Below are 20079 nucleotides of genomic sequence, written 5' to 3' on the forward strand. Positions count from 1 at the left end.
CTCTCTAGCTCTCTCACTCACACACATACACACACACACATGTCTCTCTTCCCTCCCCCTCACCCAGCTCTTCACCTCTTCCGCTTGCCACCCATAGGCTCACTGTGTGTACTGTATGAAATTACAGTAAGATATAACAAGATGCACAATTATTCATACACAACATGAACTGAAAGTGAAATAAAGAGTGAACAACATGCGAATTAACTTCATATATTTTTTTCTTACAGCCAATAAATTATGATGCATTAAGCCCAAGTTCCTCTCTGTATGCAAATACCCAGCTGCACAGGGAGAATAATGACAGTGTGATTCAACAAACCTAATAAGTTCATATCAATATCAATTATTGTTGTGGTCATGGTTTATGACTCATGAATCCACTGAAACTCTTTATCTGCCATCAGTCAGAATGAGGTGAGCTGAAATTAGTCAGTATATGAGAGTCTATGTTGCATTAAGTAAAAGGCTATACACTGCATGATTTTACACATGGTAAACATACATTTATGTGGCAGCAGCTCAGTGCATGTAGACATGTAGGCATGGTGAAGACGACCTGCTGAAGTTCAAACTGAGCATCAGAATGAGGAGGAAAGGTGATATAAGTGACTATGAACGTGGCATGGTTGTTGGTGCCACACAACCATCTCTAGGGTTTACAGAGGATGGTCCGTTGATGCCAGAGGTCAGAGGAGAATGGCCAGACTGGTTCAAGATGATAGAAAGGCAACAGTAACTCAAATAACCACTGGTCACAACCAAGGTCTGCAGAAGACCATCTCTGAACCAACAACACGTCCAACCTTGAAGCAGATGGGCTACAGCAGCAGAAGACCACACCAGGTGCCACTCCTGTCAGCTAACAACAGGAAACTGAGGCTACAGTTCACACAGGCTCACCAAAACTGGACAATAGAAGATTGGAAAAACGTTGCCTGGTCTGATGAGTCTGGATTTCTGCTGCCACATTCAGATGGTAGGGTCAGAATTTGGTGTAAACAACATGAAAGCATGGATCCATCCTGCCTTGTATCAACGGTTCAGGCTGCTGGTGGTGGTGTAATGGTGTGGGGGATATTTTCTTGGCACACTTTGGGCCCCTTAGTACCAACTGAGCATGGTTTAAACACCACAGCCTACCTGAGTATTGTTGCTGACCGTGTCCATCCCTTTATGACCACAGTGTACCCATCTTCTGATGGCTACTTCCAGCAGGATAACGCACCATGTCACAAAGCTCAAATCATCTCAAACTGGTCTCTTGAACATGACGATGAGTTCACTGTACTCCAATGGCCTCCACAGTCACCAGATCTCAGTCCAATAGAGCACCTTTGGGATGTGGTGGAACGGGAGATTAATTCATGTGTGATGTCATCATGTCAATATGGACCAAAATCTGTGATGAATGTTTCCAGCACTTTGTTGGATCTATGACACCAAGAATTAAAAACGGGGTCCAACCTGGCACTAGCAAGGTGTGCCTAATAAAGTGGCAGGTGATTGTATTTGCCTTGTATTTACATATAGTAATGAATGGTTGCATGTTCTTGCTCAGTGATGTATCTCAGATGTCTTTACCAGAAGTCTGAACCTGTCGTTTGCATGAGTGCATCTTAAGGTGTGGCAAGAAAATTCTGTGGCTCCTGCAAAAGCAGATGTGTGTCATCTACTGATTTTTTAAATTTGTGGTAGAGCACAGTTTAATAGTGCTGTGGCTGTTTTGTAGAATGTGAGCTCCTGTCATCCAGTCCTCTCTTTCTGATTAGCTTCTTTATTTAGTGTTCAAACTCGGCGAAATTCAATTTTGAGAGCACTGTGTTTCCTTATTTTGAGAAAAAGGGATGCTGGGAAAGTTGTTTTTATTTTAATTAACCAGCTGGATTTTTACAGTTAACCTACACAATGACATTATTTCCTCTTTAACTGCTTCTTATTCCCCCCCTTCATCTGCGTCAGTGTACTACAAACTGTCCTGCTTTATCACCTTCTACAATGAAAGACCAATTAAATGTGTTTCCTTCATAATAAAGCCGTTTCCAGTTTATTTCTACCACTTGTCAGTGTTTCCTCTGTTACAGAGAAAGTAAACAGAGCTACTTCTGTTTTTAATACTTCCATCATACATTTATAGACGTGACATTTAGATTTCTATCAAACACAAAGGTCTAATAAAGAAGCGTACGTCACTTTTCTTTCTACTGTAATAATGATAAAGATGCGTTTGCTTTTTTTTTTGTTAATGTCAGTATTTTCACACAAATGTGACTGTAATGCCCCATAAAGAGCGTTCAAACATCATTTTTCTATTATGCATTAACATTTTCTAACACAACCATCGTGCCAATGCATAACCCTGCTTATCGTCTCCCTAAGAGCATGATTGCCGTGACTGAGCCAATATATGGTCGGACTGAAGCTGGGTTTATCTCTTATTGCTTCTGTGTGAATAAATGAGGAAACTCTGCTCAGATTCTGCTGCATGCTGACTGCCCTACATGGTGAGGCTTATGAGCATCAAATTAAATGTTTTAAATTGCTCAGTAATGGGAATGGAAAGGATGTCGGGTCATTGCAAGCTGCCTTTGCTGCATCTTTACCAGGTGCCAGAGTGTTACAGTGTGTGCACAAACACACAGAGTCACTGGGAGTATTATGGCCAAGAATGCGAAATAGTAGAAGTCAAGTCACTCTTAAACCCCGACTGATCCAGTGGAGCTGCAAAGTAAGAGCAACAGACTGCAGTGAGAGTGCACCTGCAATGCAATTATAACTGACACAAGTTTTTATTGATCCCCGTTGGGCTATTAGCACAACACAAAGCAACGGGCTGCACACAGTGTGGAGTAAATGGGATTAAATAAACATCTGAATCAGGATGTGCGAAAAGGGGATTTGAGCATCGCAGCAAAACAACGTAACAGAGAGACACGATAAATTTAGAGCACTCTAAATTTGTTACAAAAATGTATGCATTACATAACAAAGACAGGAATGTGAGAGGATGAGAAATCCAATATGTGAAAACCCAACTCTCTATATAGCACAGGGTGCACTGGTAATCACATTAACAGTGCTACACGAGGCTGCTCTTAACGGTATGTGCAGAAATGATGGAAGATAAGAAGAGAGGAACTGCACACCTACTAGATTAATTTCCTTTTACAGATAGAGATGAGATTTGCAGAGATGTCAAGATTTGCAGAGGAAGGGCCCGCACAGAAAATGGTACAATGCAGAAGAAGAAGAAGAAGAAGAATGTATGAATCCTACAGAGTGTATTTACATACACAGGCTGAACACAAGCCTGTGCAAACAATGCTGTGAAGATTAGTCTCCGGCATTTGCAGTTGTAAACACGTCTGTGATGTCGAATTCCTCATCACTTCTTCTCTGCATATTTGTGCAGATGATTTGGAACGAATGTCAGAAATGTCAGCGCTCCTATACTCTTTTGTTTGTCTGCATTGTATTCAAATCAAGACAGATCAGGGGTTGGAGGGGGGGGGTTTGTGCGGCTGAGTTGTGAGCATCCAGCTTTGTCTTCCGCTGGCCTGCACACTGGATGCCATGGCTGGCATAGCGCGGATGACAGGAGAGGTGGCTAGCGGCCGGATGCTGGCATACCTCTCGGCACCCTTCTCCTGTTTCAGCTTCCTCTCCCAGGCAAGAAGGACAGCGATGCAGCCAGGCAATTATCAGCATTCCTCTGATTAATGCTGCACAAGGACTGAGAGGATGCACACAGACACTGACATATAACACAATCATACATTTGGAAAATTGCGATACACTTACACAAAATTGCCATAACCCAATAACCTGAAAGTTCATGATGTTTTTGTAGCACCATTGCATTTGCATCCAAACGTGTTATTATTGTTTTCAATCTCCCATCAAAGCACAGAGGAATGATTTGCCCATTTCTGGGTTATTTCACCTGGAATATGACCAGATTTGCGAGGTAATGACTAACCATGTGAGCTTCCAAGGAACAGCATGATTATGTCTGGGCACATATGGCAGATGTGATCTGACTGCCAGGGCTTTTTTCACAGCACATAATTAAAGTGCTTCAATAATCAAATAAGACATGAAATGTTCATTGAGTCCCTGAAGATAACCAAAGGCAAGAAGATGGTGCACAGAAGAAGGTTAGGTTGTGATAGAGGATACCAAAAAATAAAAGACTTCACAGTATAGTACATGAACTAGATTATAAGGAGTGTGCAGCCAGCTTTGTGCCATCCCTTGAGCCATGCGGCCAACATGGCTAAAATTTTTGAATTGAAGATTTGTGTCCCTGTCAAGTCCAGTTTAATCGTATCTAAACTTTGTAACGTCCCTATATACTGTAGGAGTTTGACCATTTCAGTCCCTGGCTAAACGACGTGTTTATGTCCTACAAGTACTTCCATCCAGAGGGAGCTCGAAAGGAGTCCGTTGAGGTGGTTCGAGCATCTGATCAGAATGCCTCCTGGGCTCCTCCTGTTAGAGGTGTTCTGGGCACATCCCACTGGTAGGAGGCCTCAAGGTGGACCCAGAACATGCTGGAGGGATTACATATCTCATCTGGCCTGGGAACACTTCGGGGTCCCTCAGGAGGAGCTGGAAAGCGTCGCTGGGGAGAGGGACGTCTGGAATACTTTGCTCAGCCTGCTGCCCCCGTGACCCGGCTTCAGATAAGCAGTGAAAATGGATGGATGGAAGTACTTCCAAAGAATCTTTTGGTCAAGTTTTACTCCAGTTAAAGCATGTCAGAAACTTTATTAACTTCATGAATAACAACCAGTTGACGTGCCCATATTGTTTGAATCACCATAATATATACGAAGTTAGTTACTCTTTGTTAAGTTCTTGTGCTAGCCTCACTAAAACACAGGGAAAGAACGCTGGTGATCAGCTGGGATTGGTTAAGGACTGGACGGAGGAATGAGTATTTCTGAACACACCACTCGCATCATCTTCCTCCACTGTTGACAACAAGCCAACAGAGCTTGCCAGCTAGCGCTAACTAATGTCGGTTGAAGATTGTTTTGCCTCCAGCTAAGCCCCGCCCACCAAAAAACGTCATACTGTTTACTAACAGTTAACAGGTCTATACCTGCTTAGCATTAGCATGTTATCATACTGACATTATAATTTATCTCTAAGCACCACTGTGCCTCAGAGCAGCCTCATAGAGCTGCCAACATGGCTGCAGATTCTCAGTACAGGCTCTGAGATTAACCACAGCATCGTGTCCAGGTCAACATACGTGTGTGCCCGCCTTGTTACACTTTGTCACTTTGCAAGTTTTGGCATCAAATAACAGAGTCGTATCCCCTCCACTCCCCAGCGTCCTGCCAGATGATCATAGCCGCCAAAGCTCAATAGCCCCTCGAACATGCGGGCACTGCCACATTGTCCGCACTCCATCAATATCTCCTTGCAAATTCTGCCAGGCTGTAATTTACAGAGCTTCACCCTGCTCATTGTGTCACTTGATCCGGTGACAGTGGCTGATCTATTTGTGCAGCTCTTTTATTCCCTCTGTGAAGGGCATGTTATCGCCCTGCCAGAGACGGCAAATGCTCTCTATTTCCTGCTGCATTAAGATTTATCTCTCAGCTGAGACTTAATGTATTTACAGTACATGCATTTAAATGTAATGTGTGTGTTTTTACATTTTACATTTAAGCATAAATACCTTCAGTTTCCACAGCCATAACCAGGAGGTAACAATGTAGGCGACTGTAGCAGCTTTTGTGCATTGTTTTATAACTGCTATTGATTACCTGACCCTACCCGTAGCGCTCTATTTTGCCGGTTTAGGAGGCCAGAAGAGAAATCAATGGCCTGGGATACCCATGAGAGGCTGGGGATAAGTGGAGCCTAGCCAGGCCTTGCAGGGTTTCATCAGAGTTGGAACAGGGAGGGATCAGATGGGGAACCGCCAGAATGGACGCAATGGAGTGAAAGATATACAGAGAGAGCATGACAAATTAAAATGACAAAGAGAGTCTTTGAAAGCTATTTCAACATATAGTAATTTGCCCTCTGGTGCTGCAGTGGAGTTCGTCCAGAGCAAATTAACTGATAAATGAAGTGTTTAACCTTTGAGGAATTTAAAGAAAGCGTTAATTGTTTCATTAAAACCATCTCGAGCTTAGAGATGGGGTCAGACGCAGAAATGGTCCATATGGCTGGAGCCCCAAGCTTAGTGGGTGAGGGGAGTGACCCCCAGTGTTTTGTCTGTGGAGGGCCTCAAAACTCAAGCAGGGCAGAACTGTGGCCTCCAGCTTCAGACAACATCTCCAAAAGCATTTGCATTGTACAGTCAGTGCAACAGCAAATAAAACACAAGCTGGGTTAGACTGATAATGTTCTCCTCCTTTTAAAGTTTCCTTCAGTGTCTTACTTCCTTTTATTTTTGGTACAGACTGAAATTTCTTGACAATTATTTCATGGATCACCATGGAATTTGGTACTTATATTTATGGTCCACAGAGGATGAATCCTAATGACTGTGATGATCCTTTGACTTTTAGGGTGCTTTTACAACTGCCCTGTTTGGTTTGCGTCAATCAAACTCAAGTTCATCTGCCCCCTCAGTGCGGTTCGTTTGGGCAGGTGTGAACACAGCAATCTCACTCAACCTTCTTGAAAAGGTTGTCTCGGTCTGGTTACAAACGAACTCTGGTGTGGTTCGTTTGTGGTGAGAACGTGTTCCGACCTGGATCTGGATCTGACATTATCAAGTGTCACATTTATCTTGCAAGTGTACACTTCTTCAACGTTTGCTTTACTTCCTGGATTTTTCCCACATGGAAATTCTGACCAATCAAGAGCACCTTTCTCACACAAGGCATTTAATCTGGTCCGCTTGTAAATGCTGCTGTGAGAACACGAACCAACTCTAAGCAATTATAGAACTTTGTAAGAAAATTAGTCCCTGATTCTGACCAAAGCAAGACAACTCTAGGTCTGAAAGCACTGTTAATGTATCTCCACCAGCAGGTCAAACTTTTCTTTAAGCCTAACTAGGTGAAATAACTTAATAGATACTTAATGTATTGTCACAAAATGTGGTAGTCTGCTGACATGCAGGGTTTCTAGGGGATGAATTCAAATTTCTTTGGCGAGCTCCTTACCGTTCTTCTAGTCTCTATATACAGACTCTACATTCAGTGAATGTAGAGTCTGTAGGCAAACCCCGGAGATCTTGCCTCCGGTTGTAGGCTGTTTGTAGTCCGCATGATATTGACAAACCACGTTTGAGCCGGCCGCAGTTGTTGCCAGGTTAAACGGTCCGTGCAGTGAACTAACGAGGCGGAACATAATTGGCGTCACTGCAAACTCTGAATCCATCGCAGTGGTTCAGCATATTTACTTACATATAAACGGAAGTCGGAAACGGAAATTCGCCTCCTCCGCCCAAATCAAACCGGATTGCCAAAAAATCGGGGGTCTGCCCCCAGAGGCTGTATCGCCGTCTGCCGGAAGTCAGATGCCGAATACAGCCAATGGGTTCTGAGAATGCCTTTCTTCAGGACCCACCATAAGGCTGACATTTATGGCTCTGACTAAAATATCTCCATCACTGCTTGATGGACTGTCAGGAATTTTTTTCAGACATTCATGGTCCCCTCAGGATGAATTGTGATAGTTTGGCACCAAAGGCTCATTCAGTGCCATCCTCAGGTTGAAAATGTAAGTTGTCAAGTTCTTTAGTTTATGACATCAGCTGTAATTTCTGTTTAAGGCTAATTAGCAGATTAACGCATTACATGCTACACTAAAATGGTGAACACAGCAACAAATACTTACTTAGCATGTTAGCATCAGCACATGAACCAATATCGCTCGGTACTCAGATTTCACCAAGCTTCACTTAAATTGAATTAAATTAAATTTAAATTGCTTACATTGTATGATTCACAAATAAAACATGAGGTCAACAGATTCATCTGGTTTCCTCCCAGGCTACTTTCAATGCATAATTTCATTTCGCTTTAAAAAAAAAAAAAAAAAAGCACACAATCCAACTCAAGTCAAACATCCATTAGCGTCTCTTTTTGAAGCTATTTTGGACATGCTTCAAACTCATGGTGGCGGTACTGCAGCAAAATTGGAGTGAGAGATAAGTGACACTTTAGTGTTTTAAAACATCTGCTCTGCACTATCCAAAATCATTCCACTCTTACTCCCTGCTAGCTCAGACTCTGCTCACATGCCCTGCCTGTAACTGCATATTAGCATACTGATGTAAGCATTTAGTGTGGGGAGTTATACAGTCTGGAGATCTTCTAGCTGTGGCCTTCAAACTAACTGTATAGGCTAACTCCGCCCCCTTCTGTAGGGAGGAGAGCTGAAACAGCAATATTGACCTACAGTAAGTGCAGTTACTTACCTTTCAATATCTTGTGCAACATTTTTTACATCATGTTCACTTGTCAATGTGGTGCAATGTAATTTTGTCATTAATGTGCAAAACTACTTCTCATTGTCATATTATATACAATATAACACTGATTATCAGTCATCAGTCTGTTTTTTCCACCATTTTAGTTCATGTTTAGTACTTATCGTACTCCTGTTGTTACTCTATTAGACACTGTTTTTTTGCTTCTAATCATTGACAACACTTCTATCTTGTATATTTGTACATTTTTAGATACTTAAAACTCTATTGTTTCTAAAACTGGGCCCAGTGAGTGACCCTGACCCAGGGAACACACTGGTTGTCTGGTTAGTACTGGTTGTGAATACTTGAAATTGTGGTTACCGAACTTAGTGTTACCGTAATTTGAAGCATTCACTGGCTCCAGAATTCCCATCAGGATAAATAAAGTTCTATTGAATTGAATTGGATTTAGCTCAAAGCACTGTAACTCCTAAGCACAGTCTTGCAGACTTGTTGCTGGTATAAACAAAGATTATAAATACATTGTGTGCAAGTAAAGGATACGTCAGTTTCCTAAAACAGCCACTGTTGCGTAAATACTGAGTTCCTAAAGTTAAAGTTAGAACAGCCCCAACACTGAGCTCACTGTGGCAACACAACAATGTAAAAATACCTACATGAAGTACATACACAGGAGTATACAGCTCATGACAAACAAATCATAAAAAAGTGTTTCTACTGATAACTTCTGAACATGATGCTGCTTTCTGAATTTTAAAAGTAAAATTTTAAACTTCTAAATGACCACCTTCTTGGCCTCTTTCCAATGCAACAGTTTTTCTGGGGTTGCCATTGGTGAATTCTTATCAGTGTTCTGATGGGACCCTCCCCTCGTCAGAAAACTGCTCGACATTCTTCAGTATTTCGAGTGGTAACCCTGTGCTGAAAAGGTGAAGACGAGGCTCTGAGGTAATACTAAACAAGTGTTTGTTATTGACCTAAAATATAATTTAGCACTTTATTTTGATGCAGCATACTGTTTCAAGGACTTCTGGGGCAGAGATACATGCATTAATATTCAAAGCATTTTACAAAATAACCAAACCAAGTGTGTTCTCTCCAAGGTTTTATAGCTCTTGGATGCGTAAGAATAATCTTACGACCAGATGTTATGTAATTAAATATAGTTAGTTCTGTGTTGTACATGATAACTTTATTTTTCTACCAAAATAAATGTGTAAAAATGTTTTAGTTCCTGGCTGCATGAGATCATTTCCAACAACAATAGAGCATATTTCTCTTCCATTAAGTAACCATAAATCCCTCACATTATTTCTTGTGTTTGTACTTGTGTTTGAAATTAAAGCAGATGGCCTCGACTTTGGCGGACCGAGCCATTGGGGCCATTATCGGGGCAGCAGTGGCAGATGCAGCAGGTAAGATAAACTGCGTGATGCTAGTGCTGGGACCGAGATAATTACAGCAACAGGGCTTTCCATATTACAAACCAGAGCTTCCCTTCCCACACTATATCTCAATAATTAATACTCCTACTGCTTTCATAGAGCTTCTACTGGTTCATGTTATGTACATGTTTATTTCTCGCATTGCACTTGTTTGTTTGGATCACACAGTTTGTGGTTAAAGCTTTCTAGTGTTTCACTGTTTTCTCATGTGCTGCACTGAGGCATTATCAGTAGCATTGTCCATGAGCAACATCTGTACATGCTGATAAAAACAGGGGCGGTTCCCTAACATATGTAAGACAAGTTGACCCCCAGTCAATGTTATGAAAGCACAGTTTCTGCAGCAACTCCACAGCTAAACCTACACTGGCCAAAATGATCATTTATGTCATTGTGAACTCATTGTATAATGATGCATACTAAAGGGAGTAATCCTAAATGTTAGTTCCTGATTGGTTACTGCTGAACATGTCGGCTTTAGGTTCAGGATCCTGTTGCTCCAATACAGCACACATCTATTTCCCTTTCCATGCTATCTGTTACCGACACACACCAGGTCAAAAACAAAACTATTGAATGTTCCATTATTTTTCTCCATGTTTCGTGCATGTGTTTGTGTGTTACCCACCCACACAGCCCAGCCCATGCACTGGATCTACAGTCAAGACAGGCTCAAAGAAGTTCTCTCCGATCTGGAGCCCTGTCCTGAGTTTCGTCCTCAGTCAGCGAATCCCTTCTACCGCAGGACGACAGGCGAGCAGACCTGCTATGGAGACCAGGCGTACATCCTGCTGGAGTCACTGAGCCAGTGTGGAGGTACTCAAAGTCATTCAAACAAGCAGCAACTATAAGTCATATGTTAACACGATGATTGATTAGTTGGTTACCCTGTTAAGATTCTGATAATGTTGCTCTTTGTAAAATTAAGACTGTATTTCCCATGAATCCTGCTCTCTATGATGCAAGGTGGATGACTCAGCGATTTTAAAGATACCTCAAATTTGAAGATTTGCCATTACCTTCACTTTTTGGAAAAGACTGTGCAGTGGTTATACGTTAAATATAAAACAACAGCCTGGAGGTGATTAATTTATGGGCTGGACCTGACTTCCTGAGGCATCTGGGGTTACTTCCTGTCAACAAGACGCTATAAAGTCCTGCAACCCAACCCATGATCCAGCACATGAATACTCCTCAAGGTCCATTGTGTAGGATCAAGCACCATCTAGTGGTGAGGTTGCAAATTGCAACCGCCTGAAACATCTCCTGTGCGCCTAGCATGCAGTTGAACATGGCTGACACTAAAACATGAAAACACAAAAATAAGAGTTATCCCATCTTGAGCCGGTGTTTGTTTTGTCCGTTCTGGGCTACTGTAGATCTGTGGAGGAGACCCACTCAGTATGTAGAAATAAAGAGCTTATTTTATGGTAACAAATACGCAACAATTCTTATTTTCAGCTGATTATAAACTAATAAAAACATTGTTATACCATTTCTGACAATAGATGTCCCTAAATCCTACTCACTGGACCTTTAAACTAGCAGACATCATGTGTTAACCTGTGGTCTTTAGAGGTCATGGTTGACGGATTTTGTTGCTTTTTGTCAAAGCCAAGCTAGCTGTTTCCCCATTTCCAGTTTTTGTGCTGAACAGTTGCTTTGCTGTAGCTTCATATTTAATGGACACACATAAGAGTGGTATCGATCTACTTACCTGACACGTGGCAACAACGCAAATAAGCTCTCTATGTTAAGCTAAGCTAACTAGCTGGCTGTAACTTTATATTTTGCTGACATTAGAGTTGTATCAATCTTCTCATGTAACTTTTGGCAAAATAAGTCAATGAGAGCATTTACCAAAATGCTGAACTTTTTCTTTTTTAAGTGACACACCACCTTTAACAGTCACATCAGTGTCTTAAATCTTGAGCTGCAAACCCTTAGGGCTGCTGTGAAACTGTGCGTACTTGGGAAAACAAAAAAAGTTTGTCTTGGGTGCGTCAGTACAACAGACAAACAAGAAAGGACGGCAGAGGAGATACCTGCACACCAATGTAACTGGACTAGAAAGCCACAAAAAGGTCCACAGGCTGAGATCAATGCAAGAATAGTTAATTTATTTAAGACAGCTGTGCACAAAAAGGTGCTCAAAGTGCAAAAAAGAGCTAATGACATGAATCTGTCTGTGTCTATACACGTTCCTTGAGGCACACCTTGAGCACATCTCAGCCTGTGGACCTTTTTGTGCCTTTCTAGTCCAGTTACATTGGTCTTGAACTAACATAAGTGCTTTTTAAAGATTCATTATGTCATATGTTGGCAGATGTTAACGTGGACGACTTGACCAAGCGTATCTACAAGTTCTTTGGCCCAGGGACCGTGTACGACCTGCCCCTTAATGATCCTTACAGGAAGAAAGGAGGTACCTGTTCTGTTTTTATGTTACTGTCAATATTAAGTATCAATCATCAACTTAACAGGCCTACAGGGATGAGAGACATTCTGTTTCTGTCTGATAACACTGCACACAATGTTTTCCTACCAGCTAGAGGGGAATTCCCTCTCCATGAAAATATTCCATACAGTCAGACTTCTCTGTTCTCGGTTGGTGTCCAGAGCTTTGAATATTTGGTGCTTTTTTACTGTCAGGGTATCATATAAACACAGTGCTGCTGTAAATCACCATAACAGCGCAGGGCACTTCTGGGTACAGTAAACTGCAGAGGGCTTTATGTCTTAGAGTAATATAAGAAGAGCTGTGTCATCATTATGGGCAGTGATAGCCATGACTGAGCAGACAAAGAAAAGAGCTCCACCTACAGAAACTTAAACTGCATTAACACAAAGATCAAGGAAATGTGTCTTTTCCTCTCTTGCTTGTTTTGTCCCTTAGTCATAGCTCTTTACTCTATCTTTGTAATAAATTTTCTTTGATTTAATAATGGAACTGTTGTTGCATTTATAATAGGTCCCAAAGCCATCCTCCCCATAGATGGCCCCTGGAGAAATGGGAGCCTGAAAGCTTTCTTCAGAAATGTGGATGCAGGCAAAGAAGAAACTGGTAAAGATCACAGATCCTAACTGCATGACGGCCTCTCTATGCTTTTCTGTGGTTGTAATCTCTGCATGTGTGTGTTTTTTCGAGGCTCTGATGTGGATTGTCAGATGGACGGGGTGACTAAGCTGGCTCCAGTGGTGGCCATGTACGCTGGCCGACCTGAGATGCTGGAGAAAGTGGAGAAAGCCATGCGGGTGACTCAGAACAATGACATGTGTGTGGCTGTGACTCTGGCTGCAGCGAGGTAAGAGACCGCTCTGAAGACAATCATACGCTTTTAATCAAACACAGTAGTCATGAAGGGAGTTAAAGGAGGTTTAATCCTTGTTTGTCTAACTTTGTCAGGTTTTTGGAGCACTTCATTCTGAATGGTCCGGACTCCAGCGCCCTGGACGCAGTTCTGGCTCAGCTGAATGACCCAAAGAGACAGAACCCCCAGGAGCTGGACCGGGCTGTCATTGGTAAGGCTTCACGTCTCTTTAAAGCTTCAGTCCTTTTGAGATTCACAGGAATAATTTGACACTAAAACAACATGTTTGTTGAAAAACATGCTTATTTGCTTTATTTTAAGCTAGATGAGAAGATGGTATATCAACTGTTTGTTAAAGGACAAGTGTGGGATTTAGTGGCACCTAGTGGTGAGGTTGCAAATTGCAATCAACTGGCTTGGCCCATCAACATAGAGCCTATGTTGTAGCCTGATGTGCACCTTCCCAGAAATGTAACTACGCGTTGTGGCGACACTGACCTCCTGTCTATTTCTGTAAGCTGAAACCATTTCTCTCAGTGGAAACGAAGCTTGTATTTACTTGTATTTCACAGATAAGAAACAATAAATTCTGAAGACAGTAAAGCCTCCACTAAAATAGCATTTTAAGTCGTGTGTGTGATTTATCCTTCTGGGATTTATACTTTGGGATTAATCCTGGCTTCATATGAGTAGAGGAAATCTCTGCTAGTTGCTAGGCTAATTTATACAATGTAAAATGCCATAGGCTTGTGCTAATAATGTTAGCATGTTATAATTGTTTAGAAAAAAATTATATTAGTATAAGATAATTGTTTTGTTGGTGAACCTTTTGAGTTGTAATGGAACTGAACTTTGTAGCATTACCTTTGTTAAAAGTTGCTGTTGTCCCTGGCTTCATATGAGTAGAGGAAAAGTCTGCTAGCCACTAGGCTAATTTACACAATGTGAAATGCCATAGGCTTGTGCTAAAAACATTAGCATGCTGTATTTTTCTATGAATGCTGCGAGCTACAGTGAAGCCACTTTGCGTGCTTGAAATTGAGATTGTTGCTATTAAGCCATGTTTAATGTGTGTTTTGAATCAGCCATAACTGCAGAGTTACACAGACACACCACTGCACAAGTATAAATGCTCCTTTAAATATGAGGCTATAGCTTAGCTTAGCATAAAGATTGATAGCAGAGGGAGCAGTTAGCCTGGATAAAAAAAAAGAAAAAATCAATCTACTAGCACCTCTAAACCCAAAGGATGGAGTTTTTCATTTAGGGCCCAACTTTTTATTTTATAATTTATATTAGTTTCAGAAAAGACAATCTAATGTGAGAATGTTTGAGGGCACAGCCTGGATAGCCATTTTTCCTGGCTTGATGTCTTCATACCACATTAAGCTAATAAGCTTCTTGCTCTAGCTTCATATTTTATCTAACGGACAGATATTGGAGTGGTATCCCAAAATTTGGAAATAACTTTCAGCCTGATTAGCAAAAGAAAAAAATGGCAATAAAAGTTAGATTAAGCTAACTGAACTTTAGCCCAGCTATCAGGGTAGTGTACGTCTTGTCCTACAACTCAAAATGCTCAAAATGTTGGACTATGTAAGTGTAATTTCTATGCGCAAGGCATTTGTGAAAACCTGAAGCTGCTAGCAGCCTGCACACTACATTTTATAATATAGGCTAGGTGATTCCATCAGGATGGATTTGGTGTGAAATCTGCTGTACAGCCTGAGGGTTCAGTTAGGGGAAGATTTTTAGCATAAAGCAGGAACTATTTTTATTTTTGCTCCTCTGTCATCCTTCCTTAAAAATAAGCAGAGGGAAGGATAGGCAAAGCAGAAAGCAGAAACAAAGAGGTCTTGTGGGAAATGTGGTCAAAACTGTAAGAAACTCAAAAATTGCAACATGCAGAAACATGATCATCTTTATATAAATAATAGTTTTTATCCTTTTTTGTTATGACAATAGGCAGCCACAGTCAAAAACTGGACTCCAATGTTTAAACACTAAACAATGCACTTTATCTCTCTTCCCGCATCTCTGCTGAAGCACATATCCGCCAGGTGAAGGACAACCTCGCCAAGACGTCCCAACAGCTCATACCTGCTGTGTTCACAAACACATGAGGTAAGCCATCAGTAGCAGCAGGATCCAGGTCTGTTGACTTGGCATGGCATGTGTACCCTCCCTGTCAGTATATCCGTTAGTCGGGTCCTCCAGCCTTTGATCTCCTGACTAATGGTCTCCCTCCTCCTTCCTTTTGATTTTCCCCTTCCCGCTGAGCTGAGTGTCTCAGGTTTTACAGGGCTGAAAGGTTGAGATGCTTAATATACATGTGAGGCTCTGCAGGCCAGGTCTGTCCAATAATGACACTGCAAAAGTAAATCAGGCCCAGTGAATAACATAAAGAACAATGATGGTGTTGTAAGAACACTTAAAAAGACTGGATACTCTGTATTTGATAGCTGATATGTTACTGTATCATTTACCAATCTGGCTTTGTGTCTAGCTTTGCCCGGTGCGTTCCAGGGAGCGCTTCACGGAGTCCTGACGCTGAAACAGCTGGATGAAGCAGTCAGGGACACCATGCGCTGCGGGGGATGCACCGCCAGCCGAGCCTCCTTTATAGGAGCCTGTTTTGGGGCGCAGGTACTGTCGGAGTGTTTCTCTCAGGCATATAACAGTCATTAGTCACTGATACGGTTTTAAAATTTTATTGGTGGAAATCAGTAGAAGTTGGCAGGGGTGCCTCCAGAAACTTTTCATAGGGGCGACAAGATGGGGAAAATCTTAGGGCGGCACACCAAAATTAAAAACCATAACTGAATTTAAGGAACTCCCTTATGCTGCTGAAGTATATGATAGTTTAAAACTATGTCAAAAGGAGACTTAAGGAATCATATTCTGATATACTTTAGTTTCTTATCTTACAGTTGCAGTTACTAATTATCTAATTTCCATAGACCAACAGCTGTATAGTTAACATTTTGAGCTCTACAATCCTGTTTCAATGTGTTATGTATTTATACATATTAGGAGTTTCATCGCTTTTCAAATAGGCTGGTGGTTCTTTTTAAAGGAGTACATTGATTTTAAGGAACAGGACATTTAAAAAAGTTTTCTAAAGTTAAGGGAGACTCATGGGTACACAAGGAACCCATTTTCATTCAGATATCTTGAGGTGAAGCCACCCTGCCCTCAGTATCTGACCAAAAGTCTTTCTGTTCCTGAGATATGACATTGATTAATATAAGTATTATAAGTAAGATGACCTTTGACCTTTTGGATATATCATCACTTCATCATTACATCCTGTTATACATTTGTGTGATAATTAGCACACAAATTCATGAGATTTGTCCTAAAAAATATTTAATAAAGTCACAGTGACCTTGACCTTTGCCCTTCAACCACCAAATTCAAATCAGTTCATTCTTGAGTCCAAGATGACGATAGCCGAATTTGAGGAAACACCCTCAAGGCCTTCTTGAGATATCGTTTTCATAAGAATGAGGCAGATGCAAGGTCACAGTGACCTTGACCTTTGACCACCAAATTCTAATTTGTAAAGTCCAAATGAATGTTGACACTAAATTTGAAGAAATTCCCTCAAGGTGTTTTTGAGATACTGCATTCACAATAGCGAGTCAGATACTAAAATTACTACTAAATTCATTCATTCATTCATTCATCTTCTAACCACTTCATCCTTGAGGGTTGCGGGGGAGCCTATCCCAGCTGACATTGGGCAAGAGGCAGGGTACACCCTGGACAGGTCGCCAGACTATTGCAGGGCTGACACATAGAGACAAACAACCAGTCACACTCACATTCGCACCTACGGACAATTTAGAGTTATCAATTAACATAGTCCCCAATCTGCATGTCTTTGGACTGTGGGAGGAAGCCGGAGAGAACCCACGCTGTCACAGGGAGAACATGCAAACTCCAGAAGGGCTCCCACACCCGGGATCGAACCGGCAACCCTCTTGCTGTGAGGCGACAGTGCTAACCACCACACCACCGTGCCGCCCCTACTAAATTCTAATCAGTTAATTGTTGAGTCCAAGAGAACATTGGTGCTAAATTTGAAGAAACTCCCTCAAGGTGTTTTTGAGATATTGCGTTCACAATAGTGAGTCAGATGAGGTCACAGTGACCTTGACCTTTGACAACCAAATTCTAATTTGTTAAGTCCCAGTGAACATTGACACTAAATATGAAGAAATTCCCTGAAGGCCCTCTTGAGATATTGCGTTCACAATAGTGAGTCACATGAGGTCACAGTGACCTTGATCTTTGACTAGTAAATTCTAATCAGTTAATTGTTGAGTCCAAGAAAATGTTGGTGCTAAATTTGAAGAAATTACCTCAAGGTGTTCTTGAGATATCTTATTCACAATAGTGAGACAGATGAGGTCACTGTGACATTGACCTTTGACCATATTTGACCTAAATCCAAGCAACATTTGAAAAATTACACACACGCACATACACAAATTTCAAGGGGGGTTTATTCTGCACTATTTCGCCTGTGGTGTGTGTAAATATTTTTTCGATTTCATCACTTTTTGTTGTATTTTGCTTTATAAAATATCTTTGTTACGACCAACCATTTCATGAGGGGAACATATCCAAGTCATGAAAAAACATGGCGGGTAGGAGTATCCTTAGAACTAGAACTAGATATATAATTTATCATATTGTTGTTGTCTGTAATCGTGATGGGTTTGAAAGTGAGCTCAGATATTCTGAAAGCTCTGTAAAAGCTTTGATGCGTTCAGCTGTCGTCTTGATGTGTTTTCAGACTGGTCTCCAGGGAATCCCAGAGTCTTGGAGGAAGAGGACCCTCAGATACCCTCTGCTGCTGGAGCTGGCTGAAAACGTGGTCAAAAAAAGTCAGCAATCATAGTTCAGCTCTGATTTTGCCCTAAATACAGTTGTTTTATCACCTATCAAGTATTTATGGAGTGCGGATAATCAAAGCTACTTTAGAAGACTTTCTCAGCTTGCAGATGCACTTTGACACGACGATCCATGACAGTCGCATTCGAAAGTCTTGTACTGAATGAAACTCGAATCCATTTGCTCTGTCAAAGCTGCATCATGTAAGACAGTGAAAGTCTGTGTGAGGGATTTATGTTGAGTTGAGGACATGAGATACATTTATCCTTGTAAGAAACAGTCTGAAATAAAGAGCCTTTATGTCATTAACATGTCTGAATCGTTCCTTTAGTTCTTTGCTGCAAAGTGGACGGTTGGGATTTCCTAATCTCAGGAAACATGATTTGCCTTGATGAGAAAGTGATTTTGCTGAAGTTAAGTTTCAGCAGGTTTCTGGTCGTCTCTTGCCCTTGAGTGCTTTCTGTTATTGCGAAGTGAAAGAGCAGATACACACAGATTTACAACTGGAACAACCAGACTGCAACTGATTCCTCCCTCAGAGGAGCTGTTCTGCCGTCCTGAAAGTGCTGACTTCCATATTCACGTGTTTAAAGCACCCGCCCCAACAGTTCTGAGAGTTAGCCAAGCGTAAAGCAAAGCCAAAGCCTTAATATCTTTGACATAGTGTGGGTATAAAAAAATGAAACGCAGTGTGTAGGCTTCTGTTGGAGTCACTGTTTTACAGCTTATGTTAAAAAATGATAAAGCTCAAGTTTGCTCAAATCTGAAACATTTAAAGCCTAACATTGTAAATCAATACTTTTATGTAAACTGGTGTTACATGACGTCTTGGCAGTGCGACGTGTGGTGGGAAAAACCCTGAGCATTTTCAGTCGTGTAGCTGAAACGCAGGAACAAATGTGTGGACGAAGAAACCTTGGAGCCATCCTTTAACAGAGTATGAGCTGAGGGTGCGTTGGTAGCCTACAGAGGGGAAGTCATTTGATTTCTCTCTCTGCCTGACTTCCTCCCACTCAGCAGGTAGCAGCCTCTGTCTGGCATAATTACATCCAGACCTTAAGAGTGTTTTTGTTTTTCCAAAATCTGCCAAACTCCACTTCCTCAAGACTTTTTCCATGACAGAGTCGAGGGTTGCTCAAGATATTAGCAGAACTATCGTATCATCCTCAGTACAGATTTCCAGCATGCACCAAACCTGCATAATGTTGGTGTAAAACAGACCCTATCCTAAAGTCACAACAATCTCTCCCTGTCTCTAATAATGGCCTCACTTGCACAGTAATTTGTCCTTTACTTTCATTAGAATTGCAGAGTTTGGAGTCCAGCCATCACTGCTGCTAATAAGAAAATGCATTACTTATGAGGACGGATGAGTTTCCCTCTCTCCCACTCCTCCTCTGTGTGGAAGTAATGCATAATGAAATTAAATCTTATGATGTTCCTGTTTATGGTGGGAGGGAGCAGCGGCCAGGCTGCAGGCTTCAGGGTGATATCCAGGAAAAATATTCATTGTTCTAATATATCTGATAGACTGGAGGTTTTGTATTCTGACCTTTAACCAACTACATGATCAAAAGTAGATTCTCATTCAGACGTGACAGTCATAAATACATGAAGAAATCAATGGTAAAGGGTCAATGAGGGGTGACATGCGAAGGGTGTGAGCTCCAGGGTTCAGATGATAAAATGGGTTCAGCCCCTGCTGTAAGGTGCTTTATTTTCCATGGTTGAATGTGTTTCATGTGGAAACCGCAGTTAAGAGAACACCAGTGTTTCTATTTTTGTACAAGGCCATAATTAGAATATATATTGGTGGCGAAACCAGCACATTCTCACTCCGACCTCGTCACATATTGATGCTTCGTCATGGACCTTCACATCCAGATATGGCGTGCAAGGTACCCTGGGTGTGTTGGTTGCTGATGTTCTGGGACACCGTGTCAAGTTCTGCCTGTTACATGAATTGTCATTCTTTCAAGATACACTTCAGTTTTTGCAGGAAATTTACCAT

At 41.5% G+C, this 20079-nt stretch overlaps 1 pseudogene; it reads left to right on the plus strand.

Moving 5' to 3' along the window:
• Positions 1-9268: 9268 nt before the first annotated feature.
• LOC126397987 (crystallin J1C-like) lies at positions 9269-18377 on the plus strand (annotated as a pseudogene).
• Positions 18378-20079: the final 1702 nt, after the last annotated feature.

Source organism: Epinephelus moara, chromosome 11 (genome assembly GCF_006386435.1).
Source record: "Epinephelus moara isolate mb chromosome 11, YSFRI_EMoa_1.0, whole genome shotgun sequence".
Classification (NCBI taxonomy): domain Eukaryota; kingdom Metazoa; phylum Chordata; class Actinopteri; order Perciformes; family Serranidae; genus Epinephelus; species Epinephelus moara.